Here is a 20,775-nt window from a genome sequence, read left to right as displayed (position 1 = left end):
ATGCTTGAATTCCTGGGGCTTAGCAAGGTGCTGTTGCTTTGTGCTCCCATCCGCTCCCTGGCCAGATGCAATCTCTTAATGTAAGTCACAATGTGTGTGAATACAACATTCTTGAGCATGAGGCATTCCAGGGCTAGGGCTACCTCTTTGTCACCTACAGTTCTAACTGCAGATATGGTACACTGTCTTCACACATCTGGTTTCCCTAGTCTAGCATATGGTCAAGTTAAACTATTACCACACAGCAGGCAGTTTAACTCATCTGATACAAGGTTTCTCTCTGTCACCTGCTTAGCTGAAGTAGGCTCAAAAGGTCAGAGGTCATCGTATATCTTCATAGGTTACTTGAGACCATTGAGACATGCTATCTCAAATGTCTCCAAACCCTCCTTGGCTGATCTCAACCGATAACATCCTCAAGGACAGCTAGACCCAGGCAAGGATACCAGAAGAGCCAGTTTCCCCAGAAACCCCACGGTCCTTGTAATATTTGCTAGACACTTACTGGCAGATGTTATAACTCCACCTGGGTAAGCAGAGTTCAGGTGGTGATCATATATTACAGAAGAGCACTAGAATAACATTCCTTCCTCCTCTACAAGTGGTCAGCCACTGACAATCACATGCAGTCAATCCTATGAAATTTTGGGCTTTTCTTGTTATGCTATACGCAAGTATTCCGGGGGTCCTAATGTGCTCAACTTCCCAAAGGAGGATATCTTGTCAGGCCTACAAGGAATTTTCATCAGGAAAAAGGCTAAGAAGCAGGCATAGGGAATAATACTTGCTAATGTAAATGAACAGTTAGGTCCCAAGGCTCAAGGGCCTCATCTTCCTTAGCGGAAGGCTAACAGCTAAAGAACCTATTTCTGTCCCCTCATGAGAGCTAAGAACAGGTCCCTCTAAATGGGTAGACCGTCACAGTGGGCCCTAGAAAAAAAGCTGCACAGTCACTGTAACTGCTACCTCCTTGGCTCAGAAAATACCTCCAGGCCTTCTGGGTGTGTACATCTGCACTGCTATTGATGCTCTGGAACTTACTGGCTTGGCACAGTGACACACACTGCTTCTCTTTTGCGTGTCCCTGAGAACTACAGCAAGCACACCAGATGTCACTTAAAATTAGATTTTTCCCCTGCACCCTAATGCTGGTGACACTTTGTACGAGTCCAATGCCTCATTGTTTAAGGGGCAGGACCAGGAGACAAATGTCCCGAAGTCCCCCCAGATAGGAGCTGAGTGATTTGTTCTAGTCCCACCCTCACTGGGTGAATATCTGAGCCCACTCAGTCCCGGCCACCCCACTCATCAGCTTCTTCCCCAGGATACTGCCTTTCTCCACAGCTCCTGGAAGGCTTCAGATTTGAAGTGAAGGAGGCCTGCTCATGGCTAAGGTCCACTGATCCTCAAAAAAGAACTAACCTTTCCCAACTGCTAAATCTTGGGGAAATTCTCCCCCAACAACTGAGATTTGTCAAACTACTTCCTCTTGATGGCAGTATTGCTCTGGAAAAACTGGTTAGCCCTGCTACCCTCCCCCTTACCCCAAGTCCATTCAATCTCAGACAAAGGAGCCAGGAAAAAAAAGCTGTCTGCCCTGTTTGGGGGAATCTGCTCATTCTGAGACACTTTTGCTCCTGGGTTTTCTCTGAACTCAAACTGAGGCCTGTACCACCCAGCTTCATCAGCCATGCTTTGTTTGCAAGCATTCCATGTCTACCAAGGCTTTGTAGGTCTGCTCTTCTTCATTCAGCCTTGATCCCCAACATTTTCCCAAGTTATTTGCTTCAGTGGGCAATTCTTAGGGATGTAGGACTAAGAAAGTGAAGAAAATAATAGAGATCAGGGCCCACAGAAGAGCAAACAAATCTAGGCACCAGGCCATATTGTGATAAGTAGAGGGTAAATTCTGGTCTCTCCAGTTAGGCAGAAGGCCAGAGTCCACCCCAGATGCAGAGAAAAGAAAGAAGGTCTCATGAGTGATTATTCACAGTGTTGATGATTATCTGCTAGCCTAGTACAATGGGTAAATAATCTGAACTGACCTAAGGCAGGTCCTAGGTCCAAGGGAAGGGGGAGACGATTTAACAAATACTGCCCAGCTATATGAAGCTAAATTTTACAATGCTTATTTAGGTTACAGGAAATAGTACTTTGTTCTAGCTAATACTGTCTGCTTCTATAAACCTGCTTACTTCTTACTCAATTGTTTAAAATAATTAATCACATAAGACCGGAGGGTCTTTAAATAATCTCGTGACCTTAAAACTAAAAATTATTGCCTAAGATGTCCCAAGGTGTGTTTGTTTAATGTTCCATATGGTACAATGGTAAAAAATATATCAATTATCACAAAACCCATACTCAGGGCCACACTCCGAACTCGGTAAAATTCCCTGCCAGAGAACGCACCACTGGCCAGCTAATAGAGACTCCCTAAATTTCAATCAGTCTTTCACAGTTAACTTTCTCACTCTGGTCCATAACAATGTGACTTGTCTCACTGCCAGGTTCCCTGGAAGGCCTCCATTTCCTGACCTGGGCACTAGGCTTTGTGTGTTGAGCTGGGAGCAGCCATGGCTGGAACCCTAATAGGAGGGTCCAGATGGCTCTCAAGTCTGAATTTCATACAATGTCCCTGTTGGGGTAACACATACACTGAAACTTATAAAATTCCAATCAAAGGGACGTGATTTCGTCCCACGGTTTCATCATTTAACATTGGAACACAAGTATATTCCCAGGCAGGTCACTATGTGACCTTTAATGGCTTCCTATGACTTTATCAGGTATCTGTGCCACTGCTTCAGTCTTGGGGATAGGTCTTATAGCATTTTCTCCTAAATAATTAAGACACGGTGCTTACAAAGAATTCAGAAAGTAACCATGTACTGACCAGCATTAAAAGTGCTATCATAAAATCTTGTATTAAGAACTCATAACTTTTGGCATATTTACTCCCATTCTTTTAACACACACACATAGTTCTATATTTACGGTAATAGACTACAATAAACTTATATTTAAGTTGGAGTTACACATGCATCATGGTTTAGATCCAAAGTTCTCATTTCTGCTTCCTGGGTAATTGAAATTATTATGAAACATTTGCAAGAACTGGATTTTAGACAATAAAACATTTACATAGAGCTCCTTGATTGGCCCATTCATCAAAGAACATTAGATTCTCACTTAATTTTTTTTAACAATTTGCACACAGGACAGAATACCTACAAGGCCACCACTCAGGTATCTTAATTGTGATACCTGCCTTACCTAAAACGATGCTGACAAATATGTACTCTAAAACTAACACTGGAACAGGCACTACAAGCTTATTCCTTAGAGCATTTTTCTTTCTTTTATACTTACCAAAATTGATACTAAATTTTTGTCTTAAAATTGTCTTTAAAAATTATAAAGAAAGAACACGGGATTCAATAGGTGAATGTTGAAATTGGTATCTCTCAAATTCAGTCACCTGAATGACTTTGAGGCAGATACATTGACACACTTTACATGCAGCTTTCATTAAGGTCTCCTTATATAAACATAAATACAAATACAGACATAAATATGGCCACTGAGAATTTCACGTTGAAACACATACTCACTATAACGCTCACCATGATTGTGAATATGTAACTTCTAAAAATGTTTACCCATACATAAATGGAGCTAATACATATACAATATATATGTTTGCGTCTCTTTAAACATAATTGGATGCATACTGAGAGTAGATTTGCACAAAGCCTTCAACACATTATATCATGTACATACTTGAATATCAACGTATATTTTTGAGTGTGTGGAAATTTTTTTGTATTTTACCCTAGAAGACCATTCTATTTCAAGAAATTACCAAAGTTATGCCCGCTGCTGGCAAAGTATTTAGATTTTAAGAAATTATAAGGTAGAAAATAAACGGTACCTTCATCACAGGAAGAAGAAATAAGCACTTAAAAATATCCCTGCCATGCATTCTTACATCTTCACTTTGCACATGTAATATATGCTTTTTAAAAATAATGTTCAAATTCCCTGTACTTTGAGTGTTAAAACAAGTTTTCCTCATTTGTAGTTTGAAGGCTTTTTAAACATTATTAAATATTCTTTGGAATACTGACAGGTTTTTAAATTTTGCCACCTGTTTTTGCATTTCTAGAAACCATCGTGCCTGTTTACAATGTACCTGCTACAACAGCGACGTATGAAGAGGTGAAGCGAGGTCACAGGTAATGCCATCTCCCGCAGATAAGGACTTGTAAAATGGGGGTTCATCTGCAATCCTCTTCATTTGTTTATGGCCCCTATCTGTTTGTGCGCTGTCTGCTCTCCTAGAGGAGTGCTAACCTTCTTGGTCTGGCTAGGAGGTTCCACTTCTCTTCAAGGCCCTCTCAGCTCCAAGTAATTTGGATGCACTGGAAACCTGCAGCAAGCACGTGGACTTGTGCTATAAGCCAACTGGTATTGTCCTGTCCTCTGCACTGGCTCTGCCAACTAAAAGGTTCCCAGGCGCCAGGGCTTGAGGGTACCACGTGTCAGCCTTTCCCAGGCTCTGATGGGCACAGAGACAGACAAATGCCAACAGGCCCAGTACTTTGTTGGTTGGTGGCTTTCCCTAGTCCCGCCCACACTGGGAGGATAGGAAGACTCCACCCCACTCTTTCCTCTGCCTGGACTTCCTGCCACGTGCAGAAGTGAATTAGGCCTGCTCAGGGCTAGGGTCCACTGATCCTCAAAAAAGGCCTAACCTTTCCCAACTGCTAAAACTTGGGGAAATTCTCCCCCAACAACTGAGATTTGTCAAACTACTTCCTCTTGATGGCAGTATTGCTCTGGAAAAACTGGTTAGCCCTGCTACCCTCCCCCTTACCACAAGTCCTTCTACTCTGGCTGCCCATTCAATCTGAGACAAAGGAGCCAGGAAAAAAAAAAAAAAAGCAGTGTGCCCTGTTTGGGGGAATCTGCTCATTCTGAGACACTTTTGCTCCTGGGTTTTCTCTGAACTCAAACTGAGGCCTGTACCACCCAGCTTCATCAGCCATGCTTTGTTTGCAAGCATTCCATGTCTACCAAGGCTTTGTAGGTCTGCTCTTCTTCATTCAGCCTTGATCCCCAACATTTTCCCAAGTTATTTGCTTCAGTGGGCAATTCTTAGGGATGTAGGATTAAGAAAGTGAAGAAAATAGTAAAGATAACGGCCCCCAGAAGAACAAAGAAATCTAGGCACCAGGCTATGTTGTGATAAGTAGACAGTAAATTCTGGTCTCTCCAGTTAGGTGGAAGTCCAGAGTCCAGCCCAGATGCAGAGAAAAGAAAGAAGGTCTCATGAGTGATTATTCACAGTGTTGATGATTATCTGCTAGCCTAGTACAATGGGTAAATAATCTGAACTGACCTAAGGCAGGTCCTAGGTCCAAGGGAAGGGGGAGTCGATTTAACAAATACTGCCCAGCTATATGAAGTTAAATTTTACAATGCTTATTTAGGTTACAGGAAATAGTACTTTGTTCTAGCTAATACTATCTGCTTCTATAAACCTACTTACTTCTTACTCAATTGTTTAAAATAATTAATCACATAAGACCGGAGGGTCTTTAAATAATCTCATAACCTTAAAACCAAAAATTATTGCCTAAGATGTCCCAAGGTGTGTTTGTTTAATGTTCCATATGGTACAATGGTAAAAAATATATCAATTATCACAAAACCCATACTCAGGGCCACACTCCGAACTCGGTAAAATTCCCTGCCAGAGAACGCACCACTGGCCAGCTAATAGAGACTCCCTAAATTTCAATCAGTCTTTCACAGTTAACTTTCTCACTCTGGTCCATAACAATGTGACTTGTCTCACTGCCAGGTTCCCTGGAAGGCCTCCATTTCCTGACCTGGGCACTAGGCTTTGTGTGTTGAGCTGGGAGCAGCCATGGCTGGAACCCTAATAGGAGGGTCCAGATGGCTCTCAAGTCTGAATTTCATACAATGTCCCTGTTGGGGTAACACATACACTGAAACTTATAAAATTCCAATCAAAGGGACGTGATTTCGTCCCACGGTTTCATCATTTAACATTGGAACACAAGTATATTCCCAGGCAGGTCACTATGTGACCTTTAATGGCTTCCTATGACTTTATCAGGTATCTGTGCCACTGCTTCAGTCTTGGGGATAGGTCTTATAGCATTTTCTCCTAAATAATTAAGACACGGTGCTTACAAAGAATTCAGAAAGTAACCATGTACTGACCAGCATTAAAAGTGCTATCATAAAATCTTGTATTAAGAACTCATAACTTTTGGCATATTTACTCCCATTCTTTTAACACACACACATAGTTCTATATTTACGGTAATAGACTACAATAAACTTATATTTAAGTTGGAGTTACACATGCATCATGGTTTAGATCCAAAGTTCTCATTTCTGCTTCCTGGGTAATTGAAATTATTATGAAACATTTGCAAGAACTGGATTTTAGACAATAAAACATTTACATAGAGCTCCTTGATTGGCCCATTCATCAAAGAACATTAGATTCTCACTTAATTTTTTTTAAGAATTTGCACACAGGACAGAATACCTACAAGGCCACCACTCAGGTATCTTAATTGTGATACCTGCCTTACCTAATACTATGCTGACAAATATGTACTCTAAAACTAACACTGGAACAGGCACTACAAGCTTATTCCTTAGAGCATTTTTCTTTCTTTTATACTTACCAAAATTGATACTAAATTTTTGTCTTAAAATTGTCTTTAAAAATTATAAAGAAAGAACACGGGATTCAATACGTGAATGTTGAAATTGGTATCTCTCAAATTCAGTCACCTGAATGACTTTGAGGCAGATACATTCACACACTTTACATGCAGCTTTCATTAACGTCTCCTTATATAAACATAAATACAAATACAGACATAAATATGGCCACTGAGAATTTCACGTTGAAACACATACTCACTATAACGCTCACCATGATTGTGAATATGTAACTTCTAAAAATGTTTACCCATACATAAATGGAGCTAATACATATACAATATATATGTTTGCGTCTCTTTAAACATAATTGGATGCATACTGAGAGTAGATTTGCACAAAGCCTTCAACACATTATATCATGTGCATACTTGAATATCAACGTATATTTTTGAGTGTGTGGAAATTTTTTTGTATTTTACCCTAGAAGACCATTCTATTTCAAGAAATTACCAAAGTTATGCCCGCTGCTGGCAAAGTATTTAGATTTTAAGAAATTATAAGGTAGAAAATAAACGGTACCTTCATCACAGGAAGAAGAAATAAGCACTTAAAAATATCCCTGCCATGCATTCTTACATCTTCACTTTACAGATGTAATATATGCTTTTTAAAAATAATGTTCAAATTCCCTGTACTTTGAGTGTTAAAACAAGTTTTCCTCATTTGTAGTTTGAAGGCTTTTTAAACATTATTAAATATTCTTTGGAATACTGACAGGTTTTTAAATTTTGCCACCTGTTTTTGCATTTCTAGAAACCATCGTGCCTGTTTACAATGTACCTGCTACAACAGCGACGAATGAAGAGGTGAAGCGAGGTCACAGGTAATGCCATCTCCCGCAGATAAGGACTTGTAAAATGGGGGTTCATCTGCAATCCTCTTCATTTGTTTATGGCCCCTATCTGTTTGTGCGCTGTCTGCTCTCCTAGAGGAGTGCTAACCTTCTTGGTCTGGCTAGGAGGTTCCACTTCTCTTCAAGGCCCTCTCAGCTCCAAGTAATTTGGATGCACTGGAAACCTGCAGCAAGCACGTGGACTTGTGCTATAAGCCAACTGGTATTGTCCTGTCCTCTGCACTGGCTCTGCTAACCAAAAGGTTCCCCGGCGCCAGGGCTTGAGGGTACCACGTGTCAGCCTTTCCCAGGCTCTGATGGGCACAGAGACCGACAGTACTTTGTTGGTTGGTGGCTTTCCCTAGTCCCGCCCACACTGGGAGGATAGGAAGACTCCACCCCACTCTTTCCTCTGCCTGGACTTCCTGCCACGTGCAGATTTAGTCTTAGGTCCCCACTGCCCAGCTTCCACACGTGGACCCCACGTTTGTCCAGACCTTTAGATTGGCCTCATGAGGTGGAACTGAGATCCAGCTCTGGGCCGGAGCCAGCTGAGCCTTCTGACAAATTGGACCTTTCCAAATCAATCCCTCTCAGGGAGGAAGACTTGGGGCTTTTCCCAGCGTTTTCCTCACGATGGCAGTGTTGCTCGTGGAATTGTATCTAAGCTTGCCCACCAAGCCCTCTTCTCTGGCCTGTCTCATGTTAAAAAAAAAAAAAAAAATAGTGACCCAGAGACAAAGGCGCCAGGAACTACGGCTGACTTGCGTCTTCCCCAGTTTGAAGAAACCTTCTCACACTATTATGATTTTGCTTTTGGTTTCCATCAGAAATCTAGGGGTCTGTTCTTTTCCTTTTTTTTTTTTTCATTTTATTTGAGACAGAGTCTGTCTCTGTTGCCTGGGCTAGAGTGCCGTGGCGTCAGCCTAGATCACAGCAACCTCAAACTCCTGGGCTCAAGTGATCCTCCTGCCTCAGCCTCCCGAGTAGCTGGGACTACAGGCATGCTCCACCATGGCTGGCTCATTTTTTCTATATATATTTTTAGTTGTCCATATAATTTCTTTCTATTTTCTTATTAGAGACGGAGTCTCGCTCTTGCTCCGGCTGGTCTCGAACTCCCGAGCTCAAATGATTCACCCGCTTCGGCCTTCCAGAGTGCTAGGATTACAGGCGTGAGCCACCATGCCCGGCCTAGCGGTCTTTTCACTTCAAGAACTCAATTTGTACTTACCTAGGCTTTGCAGTTGTGCTTTTTGTTCACTCAGCATTTTATCTCCAGCATTTTCTCACCGTACTAAATTGTCTTAAGATTATTTGGGGACAAACCTGAGGAATCCAGGCCTAGATGGAAAAGAAAATTGTTGCACCAAGGGCTGGGGAAAGAGTAAGTCTCGGGACCGATATATGCTGTTTATGACGTGGCTCACTTGCCGGGTTCCCCAGGAGTCCCACCACATTTTCTGGCCTGGGCACTAGGCCTCTGTGTTGAGGGAGAAGCAGGCATTTGTCTGGAACCCTAAGATAAGTGTCTAGATAGTTCTCCAGACTGTGCTGTACAATGCCCATTTGGAGTGATACACATACTCAAATACGTATAAATTCCAGTCACAGGAGACTGATACAGTCTCATGGTTTCTCTCATTTAAGATTGGAACACGGGCATGTTCCCATGTTATTGTATGACTGTCAGTGGCTTCCTATGACTTTATTGGGTATGTGCATGTCACGTAGAGATCAATCTTATAGCCTTTTCTCATAAACAATTAAGTAGTTAAGACATGGTACTTGCAAAGGATTCAGAAAATAACCATGTGCTGATCAAGAGTAAAGCATAAACACTATCTGTTAGTAGCACTGATAAACATTTCGATTCTGTTTCAACATACACATACAAACTCAATTTCAGTATACTCATGCACTCATTTCAATACATACGCCCAAACATCTATATTTAGCATCATATACAACAAGTTTACATTCATATGAGATTTATTAATATGGTGCGGTTTGGATCATACTTTCATTTCTATTTTCTGGGCAGTTTGTCATTATCATGAAAAATTTACAAGACGTAAATTTTTGGTAAATGAAACATTGACAAAGAGCTTCTTGGTTGCTACATTCACTAAAAATATTAGGATCTCACTGAAGAAATGTTCAGTTCATAAAATACTTATTTAACAACTGGAAATTTAATGCCTATGATGCCTCCTTTCAGGTATCATGATTTGAAGACCTATGTTTTCCAATTTTTATTATGCTTACATGTAGCTATACTCTAAAATAAATGTATCACAACTATATACACCACTCAGAAAATATAGGGTTTTCCCCCTCTCAAAATTATAACCTACATTTTTTGTAAAATTTAATCTTATATTATTATTAAGAAATAGAACAACAGATCACATTACTATTTAAAGTTTGTGTCTATATCTCTGTAACACCGTGATCCAGATGTATATTCTATCAAAGCTTCAAAGTGAATGCATTTACATTTATATATTCATCTATAATCTTTCCTTAATGTTTCCCTTTATTTATTTCCTAAAATTAGGTTTTGCAAATTTTTCATGATAATTACAAACTGCCAAGGAAACAGAAGTGAAAATATGATCCAAACCATGATATATGGACAAGTCCCACGCTAATGTAAACTTGTATATGAAGCTAAATATCAAAGTTTAGTACACACACACATATATACACATATACATACAAACTCACACACATGCATATATGGACAAAGAGGGGAAAGTTTAATTGCATTGTTAGTGAAATAACCCTCATGATTAAAAATATATGCTTTTTGACATGAATACACATATGGATAGAGATATATAGTCATGTGTCACTTAAGAACAAGGATGCTTTCTGAGAAATGCATTGTTGGGTGATTTTGTCATTGTGCAAACATGATAAAGCGTACTTACACAAACCTAGACAGTCTAACCTACTACACACCTAGGCTATATAGTATAGTTTATTGCTCATAGGCTACAAACCTGTACGGCATATTACTACACTGAATATTGTGGGCAATTGTAACACAGTAAGTGTTTGTGTATATAACCGTATCTACACATAGAAAAGGTACAGTAAAAATATGGTATTATAATCTTATGAGAGCACTGTCATATATACAATCCATCACTGACCTGAACATTGTTATGAGGTACATGACTGTACGCTAATGTGTATGTTTGTTTCTCTTTAAACATAATTGAATGAATACTAAAAGTAGTTTTGAACAAAATCTTCATCATTATTTTATACAATTTTCCATGTTCCCACATACATATTTGTATTTGGAGAACTTGAAATATTTTTATTCTACTCTGGGAAGAGCCTAATTATCCAAGAGATTTTAAAAAGTAATACCTGCTGCAGGTAAAGTGTTAAGATTTTGAGAACTCATAAGGCCGAAAGTAAATGGTGGGTCCATTCCAAGAAGAATAATCACTTTTATTTATTTATTTATTTATTTTTATTTCAGCTCATCATGGGGGTACATAAGTTTAGGTTATATACATTTTCCATGTCCCAGCCATCCCCCCGAGTCAGAGTCCCAAGCGCGTCCATTCTCATTCTCCAGACAGTGCGTCTGGTACTCATCATGTAGTCATACCTCCATCCCCTCCCCCCCTCACCTCCCCGGGTCTGCACCTTCACGCATGACCATTCCCCAGAGGGTGTGCAACGCACTCGTCATGTAGGCATACACCCATCCCCTCCCCCCACCCCCCCACCCCCCATCCCAGTCTGATATCCAATTGGTATCCTTCCCCGATGTACATTTAGGTGATGATCAGGGAAACCAGTTTTGTGGTGAGTACATGTGATGCTTGTTTTTCCATTCTTTGGATACTTCACTTAGTATAATGGGTTCCAGCTCTCTCCAGGAGAACCAAAGAGATGTCGTATCATCGTTATTTCTTATAGCTGAGTAGTACTCCATGGTATACATATACCACAGTTTACTAATCTATTCGTGGATTGATGGGCACTTGGGTTGTTTCCACATCTTTGCGATTGTGAATTGTGCTGCTATAAACATTAGGGTACAGGTGTCTTTGTTAATGAATGACTTTTGTTCTTCTGGGTATATGCCCAATAATGGGATTCCTGGATCAAATGGTAGGTCTACTTGAATCTGTTTAAGGTATCTCCATATTGCTTTCCATAGGGGTTGCACTAGCTTGCATTCCCACCAACAGTGTATGAGTGTTCCTGTCTCTCGGCATCCACACCAACATGTGTTGTTTTGGGATATTTTGATAAAGGCCATTCTCACCGGAGTTAAGTGGTATCTCATTGTGGTTTTGATTTGCATTTCCCTGATGATGAGGGATGTTGAGCATAAGAATAAACACTTTTAAAAATGTCATTCCAGGGCTGGGCACAGTGGCTCACGCCTGTAATCCTAGCACTCTGGGAGGCAGAGGCAGGCGGATTGCTCGAGGTCAGGAGTTCGAGACCAGCTTGAGCAAGAGCGAGACCCCCATCTCTACTAAAAATGGAAAGAAATTATCTGGCCAATTAAAAATATATAGAGAGAAAATTAGCTGGGCATGGTGGCGCATGCCTGTAGTCCCAGCTACTCGGGAGGCTGAGGCAGGAGGATCACTTGAGCCCAGGAGTTTGAGGTTGCTGTGAGCTAGGCTGACGACACAGCACTCACTCTAGCCCAGGCAACAGAGCAAGACTCTGTCTCAAAAAAAAAAAAATGTCATTCCACCTCTTACTTATATACATATAATAACATTAAAATTGTTTTCAGATTCCTTTGTGCCTTCTGTGTTAAACTATGTTTTCTGTACATATTGTAGCTGGAGAGCTTTCCACCCTTAATTAAGTATTCTTTGAAATACTATTTTTTAAAGAGTAGCCTCCTATTTTTGGAATTTTCCCAAATTAGACATGCTTCTTAACAATATGTCCAGGTACAACATCCATTTCTAAAAAAGTACAGCAAAATCACGGGTAACGCCACCTGAAACAGACAAGGCCTTGCAAAAGATGGTTGTATCTTCAACCACATTTCAGAGATATATGTTGCATATGTTCAAAGATAGAGATTCCTTAGGCCTCTGTCTTGTGGTCAACACAGGAACTTTTCACCGATAATTTCTTCTGCACATATTTGTTCTGGATTTGTTATTGAATTACAAATGTAATAAGCATTATGAAAAATCTTGCAGAATACACAAATCTATGAAAGACATATGGAAACACTTCATCCCAAATCAACCTATCCCAAGGGAAACAGTATTGGCAACTTAACCGGTACATGTGTTCAAATGCTTTAAACAAGATGTACAACCACTTATGAGAACTGACATTATTTAACTAACTAAATAAATATAGCCTGAGCATCAGTAAACTCCCCTATTTGTTCACAAGGTGCTTGAAGCACACATACCTTCACCCACAAACACATTATTACTTATTTTCTTCATTTACCTCCTGGTTAAAACGTAGGTGGAGTTTTGTGCCATTGTTTCTTCACTCAGCTTGGATGATGGATACTTTCCAATAGCATAACTATTTATGATAGTACTTTATTTTTAAATCTCAGATAATTCCTTTCTTTTTCATGAATTCTTTTTTTTTTTTTATTTTATTTTATTTATTTATTTATTTTTTTTTTATATTTATATATATATATTTTTTATTTCAGCTCATCATGGGGGTACATAAGTTTAGGTTATATACATTTTCCATGTCCCACCCATCCCCCCGAGTCAGAGTCCCAAGCGCGTCCGTTCTCATTCTCCCGACAGTGCACCTGGCACTCATCATGTAGTCATACCTCCATCCCCTCCCCCCCCCACCTCCCCGGGTCTGCACCTTCAAGCATGACCATTCCCCAGAGGGTGTGCAACGCACTCATCATGTAGGCATACACCCATCCCCTCCCCCCACCCCCATCCCAGTCTGATATCCAATTGGTATCCTTCCCTGATGTACATTTAGGTGATGATCAGGGAAACCAGTTTTCTGGTGAGTACATGTGATGCTTGTTTTTCCATTCTTTGGATACTTCACTTAGTATAATGGGTTCCAGCTCTCTCCAGGAGAACCAAAGAGATGTCGTATCATTGTTATTTCTTATAGCTGAGTAGTACTCCATGGTATACATATACCACAGTTTACTAATCCATTCGTGGATTGATGGGCACTTGGGTTGTTTCCACATCCTTGCGATTGTAAATTGTGCTGCTATAAACATTCGGGTACAGGTGTTTTTGTTAAAGAATGACTTTTGTTCTTCTGGGTATATGCCCAATAATGGGATTGCTGGATCAAATGGTAGGTCTACTTGAATCTGTTTAAGGTATCTCCATATTGCTTTCCATAGGGGTTGCACTAGTTTGCATTCCCACCAGCAGTGTATGAGTGTTCCTGTCTCTCCGCATCCACGCCAACATGTGTTGTTTTGGGATTTTTTGATAAAGGCCATTCTCACCGGAGTTAAGTGGTATCTCATTGTGGTTTTGATTTGCATTTCCCTGATGATTAGGGATGTTGAGCATTTTTTGATATGTTTTTTGGCCATTCTTATGTCTTCTTTTGAAAAATTTCTATTCATGTCATTTGCCCATTTTTTGATAGGATTGTTTGATTTTTTCCTGCTGATTTTCCTGAGTTCTAAATAGATTCTTGTTATCAGTCTTTTATCTGATGTGTAGTATGCGAAAATTTTTTCCCATTCTGTAGGCTGTCTGTTTATTTTCATGACTATTTCTTTGGCTGTGCAGAAGCTTTTTAATTTAATCAGGTCCCAGTCGTTTATTTTTGTTGTTGCTGCGATTGCCTTAGGGGTTTTATTCATAAATTCTTTGCCTAGACCAATGTCTGTAAGAGTCTTTCCTACATTTTCTTCTAGAATTCTAATTGTTTCCCATTTAAGGTTTAAATCTGTTATCCACCGTGATTTAATTTTTGTGAGAGGTGAAATCTGTGGGTCCTGTTTCAGTCTTCTACATGTGGCTATCCAGTTTTCCCAGCACCATTTATTGAATAGGGACTCTTGTCCCCAGAGTATGTTTTTGTCTATTTTGTCAAAGATTAGATAGTTATATGAGGATGATTTTATATTTGGGTTTTCTGTTCTGTTCCACTGGTCTGTGTCCCTGCCCTTGTGCCAATACCAAGCAGTTTTAAGAACCACAGCTTTGTAGTATAGTTTGAAGTCTGGCAAATCAATACCTCCCATTTTGTTTTTATTGCTTAAGATTGCTTTTGCTATACGGGGTCTTCTCTGATTCCATACAAAGTGTATAATTATTTTTTCTAAATCTGTGAAAAATGATGTTGGTATTTTAATAGGAATTGCATTGAATCTATAGATTACTTTGGGTAGTATAGACATTTTAACGATGTTAATTCTTCCAATCCATGAGCATGGTATGGATTTCCACTTATTTACGTGTTCTGCAATTTCCTTCCTTAGCGTTTCATAGTTCTCTTTATAGAGGTCCTTTACCTCTTTAGTTAAATATATTCCTAGATATTTTATTTTCTTTGTTGCTATTTTGAAAGGTATTGAGTCCTTAATTTGGTTCTCCGATTGAATGGTATTGGCATATATGAATGCCTCTGATTTGTGTGTATTGACTTTGTAACCTGAGACATTACTGAATTCGTTAATTAATTCCAGGAATCTCTTGGTTGAGTCCTTGGGGTTTTCCAGATACAACATCATGTCATCAGCAAAGAGTGAGAGTTTGATCTCTTCTGTCCCTATTTGGACACCTTTGATTCTGCTCTCTTGTCTGATAGCTCTCGCAAGGACTTCCAATACTATGTTGAAAAGTAATGGGGACAGTGGGCAGCCTTGTCTGGTTCCAGTTCTGAGTGGGAATGCTTTCAGTTTTTCCCCATTCAGTATGATGTTGGCTGTGGGTTTGTCATATATGGCTTGTATTATTTTTAGGTAGGTCCCATTTATGCCTATGTTGTTAAGTGTTTTTATCATAAAAGGGTGTTGAATTTTGTCAAATGCTTTTTCTGCATCTATTGAGAGGATCATATGGTCTTTATTTTTGCTTCTATTTACGTGGTTAATTACATTTATAGATTTTCGTATGTTAAACCACCCCTGCATCTCTGGGATGAAGCCTACTTGGTCATGATGAATTATTTTTTTAATCAGCACTTGGATACGATTTGCTAGGATTTTATTGAGAATTTTTGCGTCTACGTTCATGAGAGAAATTGGTCTGTAGTTTTCTTTTTTTGTTGCATCCTTTCCTGGTTTTGGTATTAATGTTATATTGGCGTGGTAGAATGTGTTGGGGAGAATTCCATCCTTCTCAATATTGAAGAATAGTTTATGTAGGATGGGCACCAGTTCATCTTTGTATGTATGGTAAAATTCAGGTGTGAACCCATCTGGACCAGGGCTTTTCTTTTTGGGAAGGTTTTTTATTGCTGTTTCAATTTCAGTTGTTGATATTGGTCTATTCAGGAATTCTATTTCTTCCTGATTGAGCTTGGGAAGGCTGTGTGATTCTAAAAATTTGTCCATTTCCTCCTCATTCTCCAATTTGTGTGCATAAAGATTTTTGTAATATTCATAGATAATGTCACGTATCTCTGTGGCTTCGGTTGTGATTTCTCCTTTCATGTTCCTGATGGAAGTTATTAAAGATTTTTCTTTTCTGCTCTTGGTTAGTCTAGCCAGTGGTGTGTCTATTTTATTTATCTTTTCAAAGAACCAACTTTTTGTTTTATTAATTTCCCTTATAGTATTTTTGTTGTCTTTTTCATTTAATTCTGATTTGATCTTAATAATTTCTCGCCTTCTGCTGGGTTTGGGGTCAGTCTGTTCTTCTTTCTCCAGCTCTTTGAGTCTATTCATTAAGTTGTCTAGTTGTAAATTGTCTGTCTTTTTGAAATAGGCATTTATGGAAATGAATTTTCCTCTCAGGACTGCTTTAGCTGCATCCCATAGATTTTGATAAGTTGTGTCACCTTTGTCATTTAATTCAAAGAATGTTTTGATTTCTGACTTAATTTCTTCCTTTACAAAATTGTTATTCAGGAGAAGGTTGTTTAGCTTCCATGACTTTGCGTAGGAATGAGAGTTCCTGTTAAGGTTCATTATTATTTTTATTCCATTGTGATCTGAGAAGATGCAGGGTATGATTTCTATTTTTTTAATTTTTTTAAGACTTGCTTTATGACCTAGGATATGGTCAATCTTAGAGAATGTCCCGTGAGCTGATGAGAAGAATGTATATTCAGTGGTTTTCGGGTAGAATGTCCTGTAGATGTCAGTCAGGCCCATTTGTTCTAGCATTCTGTTTAAGTCTACTATGTCTTTACTTATTTTCTGCTTGGAGGATCTGTCCTGTGCTGTCAGTGGGGTATTAAAATCTCCAACTATTAAAGTGTTGTTGCCTATGATTTGGTTTAGATCGAGTAGGATTTGCTTTATGAATCTGGGTGCACCTAGATTGGGTGCATATATATTAATCATGGTTATGTCTTCTTGTTGAATTGTGCCTTTCACCAGTATGTAGTAACCGTCTTTGTCTTTTATTACTTTTGTTGGTTTGAAGACTAAGTTATTGGAAATTAAAACTGCCACACCAGCTTTCTTTTGGCTACCATTTGCTTGAAATATCAGGTTCCATCCTTTTATTTTCAGTCTAAATGCATCTTTGCCGGTTAAGTGAGTTTCCTGAAGGCAGCAGACACTTGGTTTGTGTTTTTTTATCCATTGGCCCAGTCTATGTCTCTTGAGTGGGGAATTCAGGCCATTGACATTTAGTGAGAGAACTGATAATTGGGATAGATTTCTGTTTATCTTATTGGGTAGAACTTCATTGCTATGTTTTCTCTCTTGAGCCATTGTGGTGGCTAGAATTTGATCTTTAGCTCTTGGGTGGTTTTACATTCGTGGGTCTTTGTTGTGATGATCCATGTGTAACTCTCTTTTGAGTACTTCTTGGAGGGGTGGCCTTGTCTTGGTGAATTCCCTCAGTCCTTGTTTATCCGAGAATGTCTTAATTTCTCCTTCATATAGAAAGCTTAGCTTAGCTGGGTACAAGATTCTAGGCTGGGCATTATTCTGTTTCAGAAGAGTGAGAATGGGGCCCCAACTTCTTCTTGCTTGTAAAGTTTCAGTTGAGAAATCTGGCGTAATTCTAATGGGCCTCCCTTTGTATGTTACTTGTTTCTTTCTCCTTACAGCTCGAAGAAGGGTCTCTTTAGTGGATATTTTGGTCAGTCTGACGACTACGTGGCGTGGTGTTTTCCTATTTGCTATGAATCTACCAGGGGTTCTTTGAGCTTCTTGAACCTGTATATCTAAAGTTTTAGCAAGGCCTGGGAAATTTTCTTCTATTATGTCTTCAAATAGTTTATCCAGCCCTTGCTTATTATCTTCTTCACCTTCAGGGATGCCTATAACTCTCACGTTAGGTTTCTTCACATAATCCCACATTTCTTGAAGACTCTGGTCTTTTTTCTTATTTCTTTGCTCTATCTCTGTGACTGTCTTATTTAATTGGAAAGAGTTATCTTTGATTTCTGAGATTCTGTCTTCTATTTGATCTACCCTGTTCTTGAGACTTTCCACTGTGTTTTGTAGCTCCCTGAATAAATCCCTCATTTCTAGGAGTTCAGTTTGGTTTTTTTTCAATACGTCTATTTCTTTAGTGAATTTTTCTTCCAAATCCTGGAATTTTTTTGCGGTTTCTTTGCGGTGGATATCAATTTTTTCTTGTATATCATTCAGTTTATTTATAACCCAAGACTGAAATTCTTCTGGTAACATATTGGTATTCTGAAACTGGCTTGTGCCAATTGGAGGAGAGTTGGTATTTCTCTTTGGGGGCGAGGTTTCTGTTTGGTTTTTTGTGCTCCCCATATTTTTCCGCTGAGCCCTTCCCATCTGGCTCTATCGTTAGATCTTTTCTCACAGCTTTAGTCTAGTTAACAGCACGTCTTGTACTCTGTTCTTAGGCTATGGAACAGTCTAGGAATGTTGCTTCCTTTATCTATAGGGGGAGACTGTTGTGTGCTGTTTAGAGTTTCTTTTTTCTATCTCAGTTGGGGGACTGCTTCTGATGGGTCCACCCCCAGAGGGTTGGCTTGACCTAAGACCAGTTTGGCAAGTTAAATCATTGTGTTGCGGACTTTCAGTTAGTAGGCAGGATTCACACGATTTGCAAGCAGAAAGCCTCTTCTCCCTCTCTTTTTTTTTTTTTTTTTTTCCTCCCCCTGGCTTTTTGGTTCTTCCTCTGGATGTGTGGTTTCTGTCTCCTTCAGCAGGAAAGACACTGGCTAGGCCGAGGAGGCAGTGCCCTCACTCCCTCAGTGCCCCAGCTGCTGCAGCTCCCACGGGCAAAGGTCTACACTGTCCCAGTGTTCCCAAGGTCCGGGCTCCACACTCTTGCGTTTAGGGAAGCACTCAGTGTTCACACCTGGGAAGGGGACCTGGAGAGGGTCTATGGATCAGGGGATGGAGCCTCCTGAGGAGTCGCCTGGCACCCTATGGCTCTGCAGCAATTAGACCTTGGCCCGCACAATTGTTCCTGCCCACCCGCAGATCACTGGCACTGGGGGGTAATTTTCAGGGTCCGATAGGAATCATAGCTGGGGGTCTGGAGCACTCAGGAGTTTACAGTAGCTCCTGGGCTGGAGGGACACCGGAAAGGAGAAAAGAAAAAGAAAGGAAAAAAGAAAAGAAAAAAAAAAAAAGGAGAGAAACAATATGAATAACAAGAAGAAGAAAGAGAAAACAAGAAAGAAAAGAGAAAGAAAGAAAGAAAGAAAGAGAGAGAGAGATAAAAAGAAAAAAAGAAAAAAAAAATCCCACTTTAATATTTCAGGCTCGGGGCCCCTCGCCTCGGTGCAGGTCCGCGTCTGTCCCTTTAAGAGATAGGGCACCACGGAGACCCGCCCGAGTCCAAGCTCTCTCCCGCCTATGTCACCTGTCCTCGGAGCTCCACGTCTCCCGCGGTGATTCTGCACCAATTTCAGCCAGATCCCTGACCGAGTGGATGTGGGGGTCAGTGGGGAGATCAAGCCGCTCTGCTGTGGGGCTGCACCCGCCCCACTCGCCGGTGAGGCAGGCACGGCCGTCCCGCACTCCGCTGTCTGTTTTCCGTCCCGCACTCTCCAAATTATCTCGGTCTGATTTCTCACTCGCCTCTGTTTTTTCCTGTTCCCCGTGTCCCACGGTGATTCTCCGTGGGTTCACACCGCCGTTCCTGTGGAGAAGCAATCCTCTAGCGTTGTGGCAGGTGGAGATCCACGCCTTCCTCTCTGGGAGCACAAATCCAGGAGGTCACCTCCACTCCGCCATCTTCTGATCTCACCTTTTTCATGAATTCTTAAAGATAATATATGCATCTGGCAAAGAAAAGATAAACTGAGTAATTATAAAATAAGAAAGAGAAGATATTCTTGGATCATATAAACTCAATTGATATTTCAATTTATTGCATTCTGCCCCTTCTTCTGTGAGCAATGCATTTGCGTGTGTTTTTGTGCTTGTGTGCGGGGGTTTTGGGTACAAATTTCAACTGACATGGTCTTTTATGGAATTTTCTTCTGGTTTAAATTTGCCTTTTTTTATGCTTTTCTCAGGTCTTTTACAGCAAGGCCACTTCAACTATCATTAAATATGCCTAAGAAGACTGGATTTTATTCTCAGTAATTATTTGCTAAAAGCTTTTGTTTCCAAGACCTTAAAAGTAGGACATTTAATCATTCCAGCATGTATATACAAAGTGTGTCTCTTTTTATAGAAAAATAGAATCTAAAAATAAATGATGTTTAATAACTTGTACTTTATTAAATGTACATTCAGACCATGTTTCTTGTTTTCTGTGAATTTCAAGAGCAGCCCTTGCTTGTTATCAGCATGTTATTCCTTAAGACAGGCGTAGTTAAAACACGGAGGTTCTATCTTGTATTCTAAGGTGAACCGTACTAGTGTTTCCTTAGAAGCCTTCCAGATGGTTTACTTAGTAATACTCATTCTTTAGAATCTGTTTGTTTTTATAGCTCTGTGTAATCACAGAACAGAAAACAGTGTTTCTTAGGAATAATCCTCATGACCTTGGTTTCAGCACTGGTTTCTTAAGGACACTAAAAGCACAGCCAACCAAAGAAAAACTAGATGAACTGGATGTCATTAAAAAAAA

General features: G+C 40.0%; 1 long non-coding RNA gene across 1 annotated transcript; it reads left to right on the top strand.

The window, feature by feature from the left end:
• Positions 1–4,178: 4,178 nt before the first annotated feature.
• LOC123628431 lies at positions 4,179–20,352 on the top strand. The gene is made up of 3 exons (XR_006731638.1): positions 4,179–4,238; positions 7,528–7,597; positions 20,216–20,352. It is a non-coding gene; the product is annotated as an uncharacterized LOC123628431 (long non-coding RNA).
• Positions 20,353–20,775: the final 423 nt, after the last annotated feature.

Source organism: Lemur catta, chromosome X, assembly GCF_020740605.2.
Source record: "Lemur catta isolate mLemCat1 chromosome X, mLemCat1.pri, whole genome shotgun sequence".
Classification (NCBI taxonomy): Eukaryota; Metazoa; Chordata; class Mammalia; order Primates; family Lemuridae; genus Lemur; species Lemur catta.
The sequence above is the reverse complement of the archived record's forward strand: the minus strand, read 5'-3'. Positions and strand labels throughout refer to the sequence as shown.